The sequence below is a fragment of the Pinus tabuliformis genome, chromosome 5_2 (genome assembly GCF_031772625.1).
Source record: "Pinus tabuliformis cultivar Carrire ecotype Pingquan chromosome 5_2, CPIR1, whole genome shotgun sequence".
In the NCBI taxonomy this organism is placed as follows: domain Eukaryota; kingdom Viridiplantae; phylum Streptophyta; class Pinopsida; order Pinales; family Pinaceae; genus Pinus; species Pinus tabuliformis.
Window position 1 is genome coordinate 763,324,055 of NC_142306.1, and position 11,622 is coordinate 763,335,676.

Genomic DNA, 11,622 nt, shown 5'->3' on the forward strand with positions numbered 1-11,622 from the left:
GCAATAAAGTTGGCCAAGAACCCAAAGTTCCATGATCGTACTAAGCACATCAATACTAAATATCATCTGATCCGACATCATGTTGAGGCCAAAACAATCCATCTCCGTCATTGTTCCACAAATGAGAAAATTGCAGACATCTTCACCAAAGCGCTTGGAAGAGAAAAGCTTGAAAGATTCAGAATGATGCTTGGGCTCACCAACATCCCTTCAGATTAAGGGGGGGGATGTTCACACCTAATCTTCAACAGTTGGGTAAACAGGAACGTGAACAGTCATCAAGAAGATGAACTGATCCGTCCATTTTATGTATATAAACAATAGTTGTCTAATGAAATAATTAGTCAGTTTTCTACTACCCATTTTGGAGTTACCCTGGCCTGACATACCCAATGTCATCGATCGTCGATAACTTGCTGACATCATTTCTGACATCATCATTGCCATGTGTCACCTTGTGAGTGGTGTTATGTGGCACTTGGAAACAACCCTATAGGACCCCTAAAAATGACAAAAATGAGTGACACGTGTCGCCCTGCCATGTCATCATCTGTATGTGCCACGTCATCGCTGACGTCAATTGCCACATTAGCTCCGAGGACCAATCAGAAACCACCATGTGGCCTCCTGGAGGAGATAGAAAAAGGTCGGCGAGACCTTGGATTTTCCATGCTTTTCTTTGTTAATGAATTTCTCTGCCCCCTGGTGATATTACACTGTATCATAATCAGCCCCCTTGCGCAGTCTTCAGGACTTAAATCTCGTCAATTGGCTGATAAACATGGTGTTCAGACCTGTCGATGCCGATATATGATATCGGCGATTGGCGGATCGTAGTTTCTGTAATCACCGATGTTTTTGCTTCTTGGTCCCCACCAATACCGATATGTGATTGCGATGAACTGTCCCAAGTCCCAATTGCGATTTTCCTTAAACACTTAGCCATTTTTGGGTTTTCTAAGCTTTCTAAAGGGATTCTTCAACATGCCCTAAATTCTGATCCAGGAACCCTTTTTTTGACTTCTATATACCACTGAAAAACTCTTTCCCAGCACCACACACTGGAAAGGGTCACATCTAGTTCTAATAGCTTTTGTGGCTCAAACATTGGCATCAAAAATCACTACTATTTGCATTCTAAAGTCATTGGTGACTAAAAAAGCAGTGAGTGACAACACATTCATTTTTGCAGACAGGTGTGGATTCAGTTAGTCATGGAAGTATGTAAACAATTGTGTAATGAGAGCATGTAAGAGTAACTAGAAGACTCATGGGGGCAGTGGAACTATTAGAATCTACAAGACTCTAGAACATTCATATTTGTCGATGTAAGGTTCCCTAGAATGTGGTGGAATAACTTGAGGTGATGCAGGTGCTGAGAAGGGTGTGCACCACTTGGGTGTATGTTGATGGGGAATGTGATCCTGCTAGTTGGAGTTTTTCGGGTTTGGTACCTTAGTATTGTGAGGGCTAAGGAGGTACCTAAAAGACTTGTAAGATAAGTGGAACTCTTAGAGCTGTATGAATCTATAACATCTTTGAGTGGATGATATAAGGGCCAATGGAGGATGTGAGTCTATTGGTTGGAGGTTGTTGGGTTAAGTACCTTGGTTAGTTGACGCTACTGAACATGTAGTGATATTCACAAAATTTGATTCCCATGAATTCAAAACCATAGTTCGAGGGTGACTTTCTATTGAGAGAAAATGAGTAGACTGATCTATAACTAGTTGGAACATAAAAGATCTTCAACTAGTCAACATAAACATAAGTATTATAAATTTTGTATCTATTTGTTTGTTCGTTTGTTTGTTTGTTTTTTTGTTACAATAATTCATATATTGTTGTGCATATTCATTTCATGTTAGCATGCATCTAGACATGTATTGCAACCTACCATAATTTCCTAGAATAAGGGGGTAATTTTTTAAATTACAGGTTACTAGGGATAAATAATATAGAATTAGACCTCTACTAGAGTTTAGTACAAGATGTGTGCTGAGGGACATAAAAAATTCTCTCTCTTATTCCCCCTCCACTCTCTCCATCCTTCCCTTTCTCCTTCTCACTCACTCTCTATCCCCACCTCTCTCTCTCTTCTTCCCTTTCTCTCTCTCTCTTCTTCTACTCTCCCTCCCCATCTCTCTCTCTCTCCCTCTCTCTCTCTCTCTCTCCTATCTCAATATCCCTCTCCTTATTTTCTTTGAACTCCCTCCCCCTCTCACTCTTTCTATCCCTACCACTCTCTATATTTCTATTTCCATTTACATATTTTTCTATGACTCTCTTTCTCTTCCTCCCTCTCTATCTATCTCCTGGTTTATCTCTCTCTCCCTCCCTCCCATCACTCTCTTTCTCTACATGTCACTCTCTCTTAGTCTTTCTCTTCTTCCCTCTCTATCTCATATTCCATTTATATCCCCCCTCTCTCCCTATCTCTCTATCTACTGGCCCATCTCTCTCTCCTCCTTCTCCTCTACCTATCTCTTCTCTCTCCTCACTTACTCTTTTTCTCTCTCTTTATCTTCCCCCTCCTCTTTCTTAGTATTCCTCTCTCCTCCCCCTCCACTCCCTCTATCCCTCCCTCTCCTTATTTCTCACTCTCCATCTCCTCTTCTCTTTCTCTACCTACTATATGTCTCTCTTCTTCCACTCCCTCTCTCTCTCTCTCTCTCTCTCTCTCTCTCTCTCTCTCTCTCTCTCTCTCAATCTCCCTTGTTTCCTCACTCTCTCCTTACTTCTCTCTCTTTCTCTCCCCCCACTCAATATCTCTCTATTTCCATTTACACATTCTCTCTCTCTCTCTCTCTCTCTCTCTCTCTACCTGTGCCTCTCACTCACTATTTCTCTCCCCCACTCTCTATATCTCTATTTCCATTTACATATTTGTTTATGTGTCTTTATCTCTTCTTCCCACTTGATCTCTAAATGCCTCCCTCTCTCTTTCTCTCCTTCATTCCCTCATTTTCTCTCTCCCTCTCTTCCCCATCTCTATCTCTACCTCTCAATCTCTCTATTTATCTCTCTTCTTCCCTCTCTATCCATCCTCTTTCTCCCTCAAAATCCTCTATCTCTCCATCTCTATCTACATCTCCCCACCTCTCTCTCCATCTCTCTCACTATCTTTATCCATCTATCTCCATCACACACTCTCTCTATTTTCCTTTCCCTCTCTCCTTCTCTGTGTATCTCATCCTCCCTCTCTCCCACATCTATCTCTATTTGTGTCCCTCCCTTGCTTCTTATCTTTCTCTTTGTATCACTACCCCTATCTCTCTCACACACACATACACACACACACACACCCTCTCTTTGTCTCTTCTTTCCTCTCTATTTCTCTCCTATTCCCTCCCTATCACTCTATCTTCCCCTTCCAGTTATGTTCATATCTCCCCCTCTCCTTCTCCCTCTCTCTCTCTCCCTTCCATAATTTTCCTATCCCTCCCTACCTCACTTATTCCATGCTTCACAAAAAAATCCCCTCCAACTCTGTCTCTCTCTCTATACCCTATATCTTTATTTTTATCTCCCTCCCTTTATCCCTCACTATCTATCCCTCCCTCCCTTTCTCTTCTTCACTCCCTCTGCTCTAGTATTTTTTCTATCTCCACTTTCTCTCCTTCTCTCTCTTCCCCCCCCCACTCTATCTCTCTCATTCCCTCCATATCCATTTATTTCTCTCCCACTTCCTCTTTCTTCCACTCTCCATTCACTCTCTTTTTGCCTCTCTCCTTCTCTCTCTTCCCCCCCTCACTCTATCTCTCTCATTCACTCCATATCCATTTATTTCTCTCTCACTTCCTCTTTTTTCCACTCTCCATTCACTCTCTCTTTCTTCCTCTCTCCTCCTCCCTCTCTGTCCCCCATCTAGCTCTATATTTGTCCCTCCCTATCTTCTTATTTGTCTCATTGTCTCACCACCTCTCTCTCTCTCTCTCTCTCTCTCTCTCTCTCCATATCTACTTGTCCCTCTCTCCATCACTCTTTTGATCACTCTATGACTCTCTCTCCCCCATCTTTCCTCATCACCCCCTTCTCTCCCTCCCTCCCACATCCCCCCTTCTCTCCCACTCTCTCTCCTCTCCTTCAGTTTCTCCATCATCACTCTCTCTATCTTTATCTCTCTCCTCTCTATCTTAGTTTCCATCTCCCCACTCTCTCCTTCACCCCCCCCCATCTCTCTCCATGTCTCTTTCTATCACTCCCTCTTCCTCTCTCTCCCCCTTCCTCTACATCTATATCCCTCACTCAATTTGTGCTTCACAAAAATCGGCCCTCCCATCCTCTCTCTCGCTCACTCTCTCCCCTGTAGCATTGTTTCTATCTCCCCACCCCTACCTCTCTCTCCCTTCATCCTTCCCTGTGCCTCCCTCCCCCTCTATCATTCTCTTCCTCCCATTCACATCATCTCCCTCTCTCTCTCTCTCTAGATATATATATATATATATCCCTTGGCCCCTTTGAACCCTCCCTCTCTCACTCTCCCCACCACCCCAAACCGACCTCAACCATTTCCCACCAACTCATTCTTCCCCACTCCTCAATATCTCTCTAACCCTCTCTTTCTTTTTCTCTTATATCCCTTGACCCTTCTATACCTCCCTATCTCACCCTCCCCATCCCCCCAAGCCTACCTCAACCATTTCCCATGTGTTAAAGTCACTAGTTGCAAGAACATATGCGTGTTCTTAGCACTAGAAATGCACACATGTTTTGGGAACTAGGAATGCGTAATATTGTTGGTACGTGGATGTGTAAGGAAAACACAAATTCTTTTTTGAATATATTTATTTCCTGATCTGAATCCTACATGGAAGGTGACTTAGTTTCTTTTGATATAGGTTCAGGATCACAAACTAGGTGTTTTGGGATGCAAATACATGAAAAAAAACATTTTTTGAGAATAAACAAACACACACACACACACATATCTTTGACAGTATTTTTTTATAAGCTAGACAAATCTGTTATCCATGAAACTATATGTAAAGCTAGACAAATCTGTTATCGATGAAACTATATATACATATATATTTGACTATATAAATTCTAAATATATAATTAAAAGAATAAAAATTAACATCCCTTACTATTTTTAATACATTTTTCACTTAACATATATCAAAATTTTAAGACCCTTTGAGATTGCATTAATGGAAGACCTTATAATTTCAAATATATAATGACTTTCATGAATTATATATATATATATATATGCCCAAGAACTTCTCTCCACAACTCTACAAATTTTTATAGCAAGATTCCATCATTGAGCCGAGGCTCAATGTACAAACCACTATGAGAGTCATGTGTAATTTTGAGGCTCATTCTACAAACCAATATCAGAGTGAGGTGTACTTTTGTCTTTGTTCAATGTTGATTTGACACAGGTCCCTTTTAAATTATGAATTAATGTTGCGTATAATAAAAAAAAAAAAAATTGATATTATTTATATTTTCATATTTCAATTAGATACATAAATAAACTATTTTAATATACATGTTAACTAATTTATTTGAATATAGATGTTAACTAATTTAATTTAATATCAAATTTTATATATAAAGTATTTCAATGTGCAAAGAGAAAAAGTAATTGAAAGTAAAAATAGTCAATTCCTTCCTTATAACAGTAATAAGAGGAAGATGTGTGATTATTTCAATTCTTAATATAAAATTAATATGTGACATTTAAAAATATTAATAGTAATTAAAAAATTCAATATGCATCATAAATAAAATATTTCAATATATAAAATTAAGTAATATTGAAATGTATTTAAAAACATATTAATAGAAAACAACAAAAAATAAATATGAACAACATCATCCATAAATAAAATGTCTCATAGCTAGATTATTTCAATGTCAACAATTTACATGGCTTAAAATAATAATAATAATAAAATGTGTATATATTATATAATGTAATTGAAAAAATAGATTATTATTGTTATAGCATTTCAAGTATCATTATTTTATAGTTTGATCATTTTATTAAGGGTTAATTTTGAATGGAGAATATATTTGTTGGAATTGCATGTTTAAGCTATTTTATTCCATGTATTCAAGGGATTTTCAAGGGGTGAATCCATTTATTCATTCAATAATGCAATTTTAAAAATGTATATATATAGAGATGTAATTTTTTAAGTTTTGCCCTATAAAAAAACCATTTAGACCTCAGGTGATTTGGTCCGTCTTGACTCTTGCTAAATCCATGATGTTTGCACTCACTAAACATATGCAACATATTTTACAAGAAAATAACACACCAATGTTAAGAAAACTTAAAATACACATAATTAGACAATTTCTTTAAATAAAAATTATACATTCTAGAAGCGAACTCATTTTCCTTTTCCCAAGTTTCATCCTTTCACCATAGCTCCAATTTAACATATTATTATTTTTCCATGTTTATGTGGCTACTAAAGCGTCATGATTCACCCTAAGGAGCTTGCATCCACCTACTACCAATACATTTGAGACATTTTTGTCTAATTTCCGTGTTGTGAATTTTTGAAAAAGATGCACGGTGATCAAAAAATTTCTAAGCGTTGAATTTTTTTTAATAATGTAAAAATAAATGCAAATAAAATCCTAATCATATTTTTAATTAAAATAAATACATATATTTACACCGTAAGGCGTTCCCCTCTGAAATCAACTCCCCTCTCTGCCCACCTGTCATCTTTGTGCGCCACACGATCATATGTTAGACGATTGCAAAAATTTCAGTCGTTCGATCAAAGTGGTTACACATTCGTTGCAGAAACGGTTTGCTTCAAACAGGTCATATACCCCTGCATTGAATTCCCTTATTGGGATTCAACCTGAATTAGAATTGAGTGCGCACATATATGTTCATTTGACCCAATTAGATGTTGCCGATTTGAAGTGGGTTCTTCATGATGCACAACCGAGATTCGTAAGTACACTGTATGAAGCTGATTTGCATGACCCATTGCCTAATGCCTAATGCTTGTTCAAGCAGGGAGAGGGTAGGGAGGGGTTATGTTTCTTTGGACCTCAGTGAAATTCCCTCTACAGAATTTTTTCTGATCAATGGCTTATTGGATGAGTCTTTGGAAGAGGATTTTAATAGCCCAATTTCAATTGGGTTTCAGAACCCTGGAGAATCTCTGGAAAAACTCATGGCAGTCAGTGGAATACATGGAGGTGAGGGGCTTTTTGTATCTGGAAGGAGGATTTATAATTGGACCGGTGATAGGGTACATAGAGGTACTGGATTGGCTTCAGTGTGAGATAGGGTTGTTGTTGGACTAAGACTGATACTGGTTCTGGTAATGGAGGATTTGGCGATGAAAATAGAGGTGAGTCGTTTGGTGGAGGAAGCTATGGAGAGAGAGGAGGAGGATTTGGATCAGATTCCAATAACATAGATTCTTACTATAAGAAAATGTTGCAGGCAGATCCTGTTAACCCACTTCTGTTGACAGATTATGTGAGGTTCGTGCAGGAGGTTAGTATTGGATTTTTGGTTTTGTGTATTAAAAGTATTCTCCTGATCTAAGGATAAACCTATGTCGTAAGTTTAGTCTTGATCCACCCTGTGAAAGCTGATCATTGAACTGTTGTCCCTTTTTTTGTTCTCTTTTTTCCTTTTGTGCTTCGAGAAATATGGCCCAAGGGGCTGCACCTCGTAGAGCAGACTTCCTTTAATTTCTCTGCAAGGTCCGAGAGGTAGTCATTCTGCCAAATTTACATGGAATTTGAGCTGACCTATTCATCTGGAATCTCATCTCATTCATTGGGTTATAAGTTAAAACTCCGTTGACCTCACCATTAAACCAATGATTCCTTTGTTTTGAACAAGGTTCTTCTTCCCGGATGATTAACTGCAATTATTTGATCTTAGTTTTTTTAGATCATGGTGAGTTTGGGATTGGTCACTTCCCCACACCTCACCCCTGAGGTAGTTACTATAATTGTGATGAGATCATGCTTCGTTTTGTCAAATGTTTCTTTATATACAGATTAAATATACTGGCCATATATCCTCCCATAGGTAATTTGAATATCAGTACACCTTCTACTCATACCTGGAAACCTTCAAAACATTATTCAAGATCATGCCATGATGCCACAAACATAAACCTCTGGACTTCACAAGGTCACTGGTTAGGTCACCGCTAAGGTAGAAAAGGTGCCCTATAGAAGGGTTGTAGACATGCCTTTCAGATCCACTATCAAAGGTTAAACATAAGGTTGGATCACAATGATAGATCCTTAGCAGTGCTACTGTTGAGGGACAAATACATGAGGTTAGGCAACATAATAGACTTAGATCAACGTCATGTTGCCTTGATCTTATTCAGAGATTTTCTCTATTATAGGGCCGAAACTGCTCCACATTTTATCGATCCTTACAGATCCTTCAATTACAAAGTTTGATCTCCCTAGACCAGACCGAAAAAATACTTGGATGACACCTTAGATATGCAGGCCGAAATTCTCCACAGGCAACTTCAGTCATGCGAAGGGCTTCAGGTAGATAGGTGCTGAAATTCAGAGATCAATCATCAAAGGAGGGCCGAATGCAGTTTTGTAGCTAGCGAAATTGATTAGTATGTTCTTTGCAACATTGGTTACTTTTATCACCCTTGTCCCTTACAATACCTTATGCAAAGTTCTAAGTTGTCCTTCTATTGACACCATAACCAATCTAGGAATGTTGCTGGTCCACAAACAACTAAAATCAGACTCTGTATAAGAAGGCAAAATAGAGCGTATAGCCCATTTAATCATTTCACTTCAGAACTTCAGACATGTCCGTTGAGGGTGTCAGAAAATTCCAGAGAAGACTTCAGATTTACCTTGTAGTACATTCCAAGAACCTTCACCAGAATAGGGGTTGTTGTACCACGAGCAACTTTAAAAATATATTTAAGGTGTTAAAAAGAGGCTGTGATTATTACAGAGCCTCAGAAATTTGTTAAGGAATTTGAGGACCATCTAAAAGCCAAACAGAGTAACCCTTGAGATCAACGAATTTTTTTGAACTTGCATTGTAGAGGTATGCCCAAAATATTGTCTTGCTTGAATTTGATCAGCTTCAGGAAATAGTTAAGAATCTATACCATGAGCAACTTTAAAAATCAATTTAAGGTGTTCAGAGGAGGCTGTGATTATTACAGAGCCTCAGAAATTTGTTAAGGAATTTGAGAACCAGCTAAAAGTCAAACAGAGTAACCCTTCAGATCAACGAATTTTTCTGAACTTGCATTGTAGAGGTATGCCCAAAATACAGTCCTGGTTGAATTTGATCTGCTTCAGGAAATAGTCAAGAATCTGAGTGTGAACTTCTTTAGGGCTGTCTGTGAAAAGGGGCTTGAGAAAACCCAACGAAACCCTACCAGAAGCATAACCCAAGAAGATAATCATGAGCCCAAACTATTCCCGAATCTCGTTCCAAGAAGATTACTTGGCTGCATATGCTACATAAATGTTTTCCTTTCAGATCAACGTCTCTATGATTACTGAATTTTGGTGTAATTACAAATCTGCGCTTTAGCGACAATCTTAATATAATACCCTTGTTTATTAGACAACCCCCTAAGGTAGTTACTATAATTGTGATGAGATCATGCTTCCTTTTTTCAAATGTTTCTTTGCATACAGATTAAATATACTGGCCATATATCCTCCCATACATATTTTGAATATTAATACATCTTCTACTCATACCTGGAAACCTTCATAAATTTATTCAGGACGATGCCATGATGCCACAAACATAAACCTCAGGACTTCACAAGGTCACTGGTTAGGTCACCACTAAGGCAGAAAAGGTTCCCTATAGAAGGGTTGTAGACATGCCTTTCAGATCCACTGTGAAAGGTTAAACATAAGGTCGAATCACAACGATAGATCTTTAGCAATGCTACTCAGGAATCGTCCTAAATCACACATATCTGATCAAGTATTTTGACTATACTATTGAGGGACAACTACTTGAGGTTAGGCAACATAATACACTTAGATCAATGTCATGTTACCTTGATCTTATTTAGAGATTTTCTCTATTATAGGGCCGAAACTGCTCCACATTTTATCAATCCTTACAGATCCTTCAATTACAAACTTTGATCTCCCTAGACCAGAATGAAAAATACTTGGATGACACCTTAGATATGCAGGCCGAAATTCTCCATTGGCCGCTTCAGTCATGCAAAATGCTTCAGGTAGATAGGTGCTAAAATTCAGAGATTAATCATCAAAGAAGGAGGGCCGAATGCAGTTTTGTAGCTAGCGAAATTGATTAGTATGTTCTTTGCAACATTGGTTACTTTTATCAAATGTTTACCATCGTTTGGTCATGACTTTAGTTGTTGTTATTTCATCATGAATCAAGATAAATGCATATCAAGAAGACGCAGTCACACAAATTCCCTCTCCCTACAGAGACCTAGCATGTTATGCTTTTGCCATATAGGCTCAACAACATCTAGATTAGAGAATTATTAGTAGCTTTATCTTTTTATCATACACTTCTTACTTAACAACCGCTATAAATACCATCAACTAATTCCAGATCATTACAAGCGTTTTTTGAAACATTGTATTTGACTAAAGGAAATTAAACGATTTATAAATGTTGTCCTCTGTTAATTTCTTTGGACACCTTGTACGTTTTCCCATATCTTCAGATTTGGACATGTTAGAGGTTGGGAATTGCAACATGACTGTAGATGAGTATCGCTCACATTTCAGCATGTGGGCTCTTATGAAGGTATTCGACATGCCAATGTCTCAGGGATGATTCTTTGCTCGTAGGCTCCTAACTTCTAGAAATCATCCAGACTAATGTTATAGATTTCTGCTCATTACTAGCAGAAGAATTTTTTTAAGGACCTAACTGATTTCAGTACATTTCATGGAATTTCAATGTATTGTTCCAATCTGACTTCTCATTAAATGGGTTTCTGAGTGGATTAATTGAATCTCTTTACGTTTCTGTTTTGGGATTTAGGCACCTCTGCTGATCGGTTGTGATGTGAGATTTTTGAGTGATAAAATGTTGAAGATCCTTGGCAATAAAGCGGTCATTGCAGTCAATCAAGGTGTGTCCTTTCTCAAATCTCTGAGGGAATAAAATGCATCTATACGAAAGCAGAAGTGGCTTCATTTCCATTTGCAGAACACTCTAAAGAAAAGATCCAAAATAATTGAAGATTCTTTTCTGTCAGTCTGTTGCAATAAGTTTCTTCAAATTTGAGCATGAACTATCTTGTTCTGTCGGTCTGTTGCAATAAGTTTCTTCAAATTTGAGCATGAACTATCTTGCTCTGTGCATACCCACTAGGAGTACAAGGGAGAGAAGTGAGGCAAAATGGTGATCTTGAGGTAATCACATCCGTTCCATTCAAATACTCATTTTTCCTCAATATAAATCTTACTTGTGCCTAAATCTTTAAGCTCAATGATTTTCATTTTGATCTGACGAAGTTTGGGATCAAATATAACTCTGTTTATTAAGCACCCACATTCTCACTGTAGCTTGGGAGGACAATGCAGGTTTGGGCTGGTCCACTTTCGAACAACTGTATTGTTATAGTTTTATGGAATAGAAGTTCATCAAGAGCAATGATCACAGCA

General features: G+C 38.1%; 1 long non-coding RNA gene across 1 annotated transcript; it reads left to right on the plus strand.

Annotated features, from left to right (window-relative positions):
• The first annotated feature begins 10,984 nt into the window (after positions 1 to 10,984).
• LOC149161524 (uncharacterized) lies at positions 10,985 to 11,622 on the plus strand. Its single transcript, XR_016261503.1, has 2 exons — positions 10,985 to 11,370; positions 11,542 to 11,622. It is a non-coding gene; the product is annotated as an uncharacterized LOC149161524 (long non-coding RNA).